The sequence below is a fragment of the Pezoporus occidentalis genome, unplaced genomic scaffold, assembly GCF_034315485.1.
Source record: "Pezoporus occidentalis ecotype Australia unplaced genomic scaffold, CSIRO_AGI_Poc_V1 ctg27, whole genome shotgun sequence".
Taxonomy (NCBI): Eukaryota; Metazoa; Chordata; class Aves; order Psittaciformes; family Psittacidae; genus Pezoporus; species Pezoporus occidentalis.
In genome coordinates, this window is record NW_026914611.1 from 11,978,375 (window position 1) to 11,986,988 (window position 8,614).

The following is an 8,614-nucleotide window of genomic DNA, read 5'->3' on the forward strand; positions in this document are numbered from 1 at the left end:
TGCTAATATGAATAATGAAATTTCCATGGTGGCACACAGAGGAAAGAGTAGAAATTGCTAAGGCATAAGGAAATTAATTATATTTCATTGAAAATTTCCCTACAGAACAGATATTACTAAAGGTATTTTCTAAAATGGACTAATGTATATTTTAATTTATAAAATTAAATCTTAAAATGCCAGTGTTATATTCAGTTGTATATAGAAAAGTGTATATCTGGAAGTGCTCTTTGTTATACAAAGTCATCTAGCTGCAAAGAAAGATAAGAATATTATTTAGAAAATGAACAAGCACATAAAGAATTTGTTTACTATCAGCTGCAGAACAATCCTGGCTTTATCTTAATGTCAAATGTATCTACACTGCTTTCTCTAATTCCTGACATACAAGTGCAGGTGTGTAAGTCTCCTTTTCAATGAAAAAAAAAATCTATAAAATAAATATAAAATAGAAAACATAAAAATAAAAAGAATAAAAAGAAAAACACAACAAAACAAAAGGAAGGGAAGGGAAGGGAAGGGAAGGGAAGGGAAGGGAAGGGAAGGGAAGGGAAGGGAAGGGAAGGGAAGGGAAGGGAAGGGAAGGGAAGGGAAGGGAAGGGAAGGGAAGGGAAGGGAAGGGAAGGGAAGGGAAGGGAAGGGAAGGGAAGGGAAGGGAAGGCAAGGGAAGGCAAGGCAAGGCAAGGGAAGGCAAGGCAAGGCAAGGGAAGGCAAGGCAAGGCAAGGGAAGGCAAGGCAAGGCAAGGAAAGGAAAGGGAAAAGAGAAGAGAAGAGAAGAGAAGAGAAGAGAAGAGAAGAGAAGAGAAGAGAAGAGAAGAAGAGAAAAGAAAAAGAAAAGAAAAGAAAAGAGAAAAGAGAAAAGAGAAAAGAAAAGAAAAGAAAAGAAAAGAAAAGAAAAGAAAAGAAAAGAAAAGAAAAGAAAAGAAAAGAAAAGAAAAGAAAAGAAAAGAAAAGAAAAGAAAAGAAAAGAAAAGAAAAGAAAAGAAAAGAAAAGAAAAGAAAAGAAAAGAAAAGAAAAGAAAAGAAAAGAAAGGAAAAAAAGAAAAGAAAAGAAAAGAAAAGAAAAGAAAAGAAAAGAAAAGAAAAGAAAAGAAAAGAAAAGAAAAGAAAACAAAAGAAAAGAAAAGAAAAGAAAAGAAAAGAAAAGAAAAGAAAAGAAAAGAAAAGAAAAGAAAAGAAAAGAAAAAGAAAAGAAAAGAAAAGAAAAGAAAAGAAAAGAAAAGAAAAGAAAAGAAAAGAAAAGAAAAGAAAAGAAAAGAAAAGAAAAGAAAAGAAAAGAAAAGAAAAGAAAAGAAAAGGAAAAAAGAAAAAAAGAAAAGAAAAGAAAAGAAAAGAAAAGAAAAGAAAAGAAAAGAAAACAAAAGAAAAGAAAAGAAAAGAAAAGAAAAGAAAAGAAAAGAAAAGAAAAGAAAAGAAAAGAAAAGAAAAAAAGAAAAAGGAAAATAAAGCACTTTGCAATGTGAACATCCAAATTTGTAGTTTACTGATTTACCTTGGGAGTACTTTTATGGGATTTAGTCTACTGCTCTGTGGATTCAACTGAAAGATATTTACATGAAAAAACTGGCAGTTAGATTGCACTTTTATGTTTGAGGTTGTTTTTTTTTTAATATTAAAATACTTATTTATACATTATCCACTTAGACATTCTCTATCTTGCAATTTCAGGTACTCTTTTGAGTGGGAATGAAATTGAACACTGGAACTGAGAGAAGAAAATTAAAACATTTTGTGCACTTTTATGAGCAAAACCTTCTCTTCTTTGCTCTTTTCCAGGGTATGAGGAAGAGAAAGATGTCTGACTTGAGTACAGTGGGATGAGAGCCAGTCTGGAATGGGAAAAGAAATGGAGATAAGGATAAGGAATCAGGGTGGAAGAACAGATGGTGCCTGGGAATGAGGGAGGCGAAGCCTGGGAATTTCAATCTAAGAGGGAAATCATGAAGGAAACGGTGAGGTAGCTGGAGAGGGAGGAGAGCCTGCCTTGGATAAAGATTTGCTTGCTGTAAAGATTAGAATGGTACAACTGGGAGTTATGTGCAAAAAATCTTGAAATAAGTGAATCTGACATTGTGATAGTATGCACAATGATAAATGAGACAATATTAACAAAGATGAGGAGGCAGGCATACTACTCTAGCTTAAGCTCAACAAGTTACAAGCCATCAGCCAAGATGAAGCAATTATCTGTATTATTTGTCAAGTAGAAAAAAAGCTCATTTTAATAACACTTTTCAGTTTTACCTTGATACTTTTATATAAATACATTTAATTTAATTATAAAGAAAGTCTACAAAGTATTTAGCTATAATTGATCAGAATTTTATCAGGAAAAAATGTTTTGTTCTATTTTTTGAACAGTTTTACCTCTATGTCTGTGTTTCAAGAGGGGAAAAGTACACATCAAAATTGTGAATATATAAACTGTGCTTGCTTCCAATTCACTTCCACAAATTTGTAAATTTTGTCCATTTCTCTGTAAAATATTAAAAAACATGAATAAAACTTACTGTAATGAGTATGTCTTTTCAACAAAACTGAAAAGTGTTTTCATCTTTTGGGGCCCTTGTTGTTTTAGTGCTCTTCAAGTTTAGCTTTGCTAAATATTAGGAAGAGCTTTGTAAAGTTACTCCTTCATTTTACAAGAAATTGGTCACAGAAATGTGTTGTTTAAAATTAGTCTTAAATAAGCTGATTGATCATGAGCTCATTCAAGACAAAAAATCAGGAAGAGTCCTACTGACTTCAATATAATTCTGAGCTTGAAGTTAAAGCTCATACTTAAGTTCTTGGTGGACCAGTTTCCTAATCTTCAGAATATTGCTAACTAAAAGTCAAAATTACTTTAGCACTGACTAATTTTATTGAGGTCAGTTAGATGAAAAAAAAAAGGAAGTACCTCATGAAAGGGAGGTGTTTGGATACTAATTCTTTTCCACTAGCTTCTGGATTTTGTTTCAGGATCAAAAGGCATTGCTAGCTTTTCATTCAGTTATGTGTGTATATAACATGACTCAGATATTTCTATATTCTGCCTAAGCTGCTAACAATAGGAAATTCGGTCTGAGACCTCTTCAGTTAATTTTCACTGAACAGTCTTTTAAAGGTCTAACTGATATGAGCCTTGGTTTTATCAACAGCTTATTCTCCTTAGCACATTCTCCTAGTTTTAAAGAATAATGATATTTTTTACCTATTTTTATTGCTGGTATTTCTTGGGGTTTTGTTGTTTTGGTAATTACGAAAACAACAACAACAACAAATTATTATCAGGCCAGTACAGATCAGTCATTGGTTAGTCTCATCCCTGAGGCTTTTTTTAATACTTCAGAGTGTATGCAGACAGATGTTGTCCAGAAGACAGGGCGGAAGCTATGTCGGATCTGTAAGCTTGAGAATTAGTTCTAGACTAATTCTAGAGTTCTAGACTGATCTAAAACAATCTTCAGATACTATAGAAAATTAACCTTCATCAACAAGTTAAATCATTAAAATAAGATGAAAATTAAAAACTACTTTTCATTTACAACCTGATGAAGCGCATCTCAAATCCAGGTTTTAAAAAAGTTTTCACTGTTAGGAAGCTGAGGTTCTCAAGTTCTCAATTACAATTTTAATTATAATAGAAAAAAAAAATCTTTATATCATGAATCCTGTGATAATGCATTTATTTTTTTTCAGTCTGGAATAATAGAAAAGGTGGCCAGTATCACAACTTGTACATTTTACAGTTTGTTTTATTGAGAGTGAAATACATTTGGTCTTTTATATTTCCCCCCTGTCTTTTGTATTCAGAATACATTTAGAAAATTACACATCTGAACAGTGGAGCCTGTTCCAGGAAGGACTCGCTTCTTTGCATTGCACCTCTGCCAGGTAAATAACCTTTAACAGCACTAAAAATGAGAACTGGTTTGACAAGTTGTGAACATGTAAACTTACAAGTCTATTAAGAATCTAATTTACTTACTACTTCTTAAGGAAATAGGCACTGTTTTCTACTACTTCAAATGGCATATTCTTCACAATATATTCTTTAAAGGAAATATACTGCAATCTCATAAGATACCTTTTGGTCAAACATGGACCAGGGCCTGGAAAAGAGTAATTATTCACAGGCAGGCATATTTCAAGTTGTAAGGTATCTATGTACCTCAAGGTAGGATACCAAAATAGGAGCATAGGCCTGAAGTCAGAACACAGTGTTTTGAAATGGGTAGTTTCTACTGAATGCTGATTTTCAGAAGGCTAGGTTTCAGAAACACTTTTAATGTTCCCTTGGAAGTATTTGTGCTTCTTTTACAAAACTCATTTTCGTAGTGATTGTAATCACTTTGCTCTGAAAATATTAATATACTAATATTCCCACTCCAGACATCTATATATCTGTCCAAGAAGAACTCAGTAGATTAGCCATTTTGCCACTATGCCTCACTGGCAATAAATAATAAAGTTTATAAACTGAAAAACTCAGATTCATTGTCATAGCATTTTTCAGTTTATTCTTCACGCTAGGTGAATACCAACAGTATTTATTCTAAAAAAGGATTTGAGTCAATGAGCTTTAAGAAAAGGATATATCATTTAGCTTCAAGATTTGGTTTTGCACTGCATAATTCAAGATATCACCAAATATAAATACTGTAAAAATAACACCTCTCCAGAAAAATAAAATATAGACTGATTTCTTCCCTGAGAATCTTTTCATGTATGTCAGGATTTGGGGTCCTTGGATAAGGTTCAGCCCATGCCCAAGTTTATGGTAAGGCTTAGTGTAAGAGCTGGGAGAGAGATAAAGCCTGCACCTTTAGTTGGTGTGGAGCTGCCAAGGGGAGGATTATACTGCAGAAAGATTTATCCCCTAAGAACATTTTCATGTGGGCCATGGGTGGGTGCCCACAGTCAAGTGAGGAACTAGCTCACTGGGCCTGCAGGCAAATGCTGCAGGGTGATGCAGACAAAAGACACCTCAAAATCTGAAAAACAGGTGGAAGGAATCCTGCTTGTATCCCTATAGATGAGGGAATGTTGTGAGGACATTATGGGGGAAGCTTTTGCCCTTTCCCTAGGAAGACCAGAGAGCTGGATGCCTACCTGAAGTGCCTGTAGGCTGATGCACACAGCATGAGGATCATGCAGGAGTTAGACACATGCATGTGTCTGCAGGGCTGTGGTCTCACTGAGTCACAGAGACGTGATGTAATAGCTCAGAGAAGCATTGCAATGGACAGATGCAAGTTTTTTAGGAGGAATGGACAGGAAGGTGAGGAGAAGGAACTGTTCTTTATGTCAGAGAGAAGCAGGACTGCCTAGAGCTCTGCCTAGGAATAGATAACGAGTCAGTTGAGAATTTATGGATGAAGATTAGGGCAGATCAGAGCAGTCAATATCACAGTGGGTGTTTGCCACAGACTGCCTAATTAGGAAGAAGTAGATGAATGTTTTTTTCAGATAACTGTTAGAACCCTTATGTTTTCAAATCATGGTCCTCCCTGGGGACTTGAACGACCCTGATATCTGCAAGTAGGACAATACAGCAATGAGGAAATTTCTGGAATGAAAGAGAACTTCCTGACACCTGCAGTTTGAGGATCCAGTGACGGGAAGCATTCTCCTGAACCTCATTCTTAAGATAAAAAAAAAAAAAAAAAAGCGCACCTGTTTTGAAGAATCTCATGGGATGTAGTTCTATACGATCAACCTGACAACCTTATATAATAAGAAAACTGGCTCCATGGGTGCTGGGAGAGCAGTGGATGGTTTTTGTTTTGACTTTAAAAAAATATTGTTGACACTTTCTCTGATGATAACCTCATAAACAAGCTGAGGAAGTACAGATTAAATAAATAGACAGTGAGGTGTACTGAAAAGTGGCTCAGTGGCTTGCCCAGAGTGTTCTGATCAGTGGTACAAAGTCCATACGGGGGAGAGTCACAGTTGGGTATCCCAGGATCTGTACTAGGGCCAATACTACTTAAAATTAATGACCCGGGTGATAGTGTGGACAGAACCCTCACCAAGCCTGCAAATAATGCAAAACTGGGAAAAGCTGCTGATACACCAGAGGGTTGCACTGCCATCCAGAGGGACCTTAACAGACTCAAGGAGTTGGCTAATAGGAAGCTCATGAAATTCAGCAAGGAGCGCAAAGTCCTGTGGCTGGTGTGGAACAGCCCCATGCTGGGGGCAGACTGTCTGGAAAATGGATTTGCAGAGAAAAATATGGTTGTGCTGGTAGACAAATAAAATTGAACATGAGCAGGAATGTGTCCTTGTGGCAAATAGGCCACTATCATCCTGTGTTGCATAGGTGCAGAACAGCGTTCAGGACACCCACTATTCACTGTATCAAGCATGGTTCTGATGTTCCAACATGCAAGTGTCAATCTGGACACACCTTTGCAGGCAGGTGTATGCCTTTGTCTCTCTTTCTTTAATCGACCACAACAGAAGATGCCGGTTGGCTGTGGCTAGCCAACCAGGTGGAGGGGGAGATGAGCTTTGGTTAGGCCACCTTTCCTAGGCCTCTCTCCATATGGAGAAAGGAGTGCTCTCCTTGAAAAAAGACTGCTTGGCCATTCAGGATGTTGCCGAACAAGACTGTCATCTCCTGGGTCAGTCTCAAATGACCAATGTCCTGAACCGCTTGCATGCAGGGTTGGGTCTGCAACTTCCAGTGCACCTTATCACCTGCCATTTCATCCCTCGCCTGTCACTACAGGGCTTTGCAAGTGTGGGTAAACCTTTCAGGCCTGTGCAGTGGATTTTTTAGGTGAGGCACAGCGTGCGCAGAACTGGCCCCTACCTTTAGACCTGAGGTTTATCTGCCAGGGCCTAGTGAGCTTGGACGGTGACAGCAATTATTTGGCATTTAAACTAACACTATCATGTAGCCTAGATAAATTTTGTATTTGTTTTATTTTTAATTTGCCACAGGCTTATGTTCCTTTACAACCAATACCATTAATTCTTGTAAATAGTCGCCCTACAAGTTAGCATGATGGTTCATGTCTATTCCTTGAAGAAATACACAGTTATAACTTCTACTAATTCTCAAGTAGATAGAAATTAATGATTAGAAAAAAAGGAAACTTGAAATACTGGATGTTAACAGAAACATGGGAAATCTTTGGTAGTTTTGCAAAATAATTTTTAAAAGTCTTCCTGAAGTTGTTTTTGAAAAAGTGAGAAGAAATAAGGCATTTTAATGAAAGCCAAGGATACTTTTGCCGCAGTATCTCATTTTTACCTACAGAACTTCTATTGCATCATTTCTCAATTTGAACTAGAAGGTGACCAACTATTTAAGCAGTCAGGATCAAACCAATCCCCACTGTAAATATGTTAGTAGGAATTCCCCCTAACATAAATACATTTTTAAGAGGAATATAAATAAATTGTTCTCATGCATAATAGCTATTCATAGTAACACTTCAGTAATTTTTTAGAGGTTTTTTTTACTTTTTTTCCTAACAGACAAAAAAGTGGTTGGTTTGAAATATTTCTGCTTGCTTATTTTTATTCTTTGGAAAAAATGATCTATTCAACATGGCAGATCCATTAAAACCCAAATTAAATAATTGCTCCAGATTTATCCCACAAGCTTTGGAGATATAATATTAAGAATGAAGGGCTTTTACAGCTGGCTATTTCAGTCAACTAAAGTCTTAATTGCTCTCAGGAGGCAACCTTCTTTCTATTAATTTTAGGATAAGCCTAGAATGATTAAGAACTTAACATAGGATCCTCAGCTAAGTGCCTATACTTAGCTAGGATGAATCCTTAATTTTAGCTTTTTAATCCTCTCTACTTGAACTGAAAAGGGGAAGAGAGAATAAATTGCATTTATTAGAAAAGAGTTGTCATATCCACCTTCAGTCTCCCTTGCAGATGGGATATTCACCTCGGACACAATTTCCTAAGGCAATGTGAAAGATAAAAACTTAACTCTGCCATCTCCTATCTATGTTTTATTTAGAGTTGCAGTGAATCATTCAGGCTTTTAAGGTACCTTTCTTACAGCTTCTTAGAGTTGTTGAATGATTCTTCCAGGCAATGCAATAGACATATACCATTCTTTCTGGGTTGCAGGAGCAACTGTAACTATGTCAAAGGGATTTGGATGCTTTTGTTGACCACTGAAATACCATTCTTGTTCCACCTTTTCAATGTGCTAGCTTTTAACTAAACTGTAGGGTATCTGGGGTATAGCTCTATCAACCTTCCCTTATACTGTTCAGTTTTTTCTTTACGTAATTAAACACCTGCTAAAGCACTAGCAGGAGATGAGTTATTCCATTTCAGAATTACTTTAACTTATAGTGAGAATGATGTTCTGCCAAGAAGTGGAAAATCATTTCAGACCCACTGTATTCTTGAGGTGTCTCATGTAAACTCTCAGGTGCATGTGCTTAAAGATTTTTTCACTAATATTAAGGGACTAATCAAGACATAAGACCAGAATGAAAACCTTAAAATTTTCCACATTTGGAAAGGAAAGCTAAATCCCACGATTCTGTAATCTTATGTTTATTTTATCTGAACATGAAATCATTTTTACTTTTGTAAACAATACGTCCTGTTACTAAGAAAAATATAACCTGAAAAGCATATT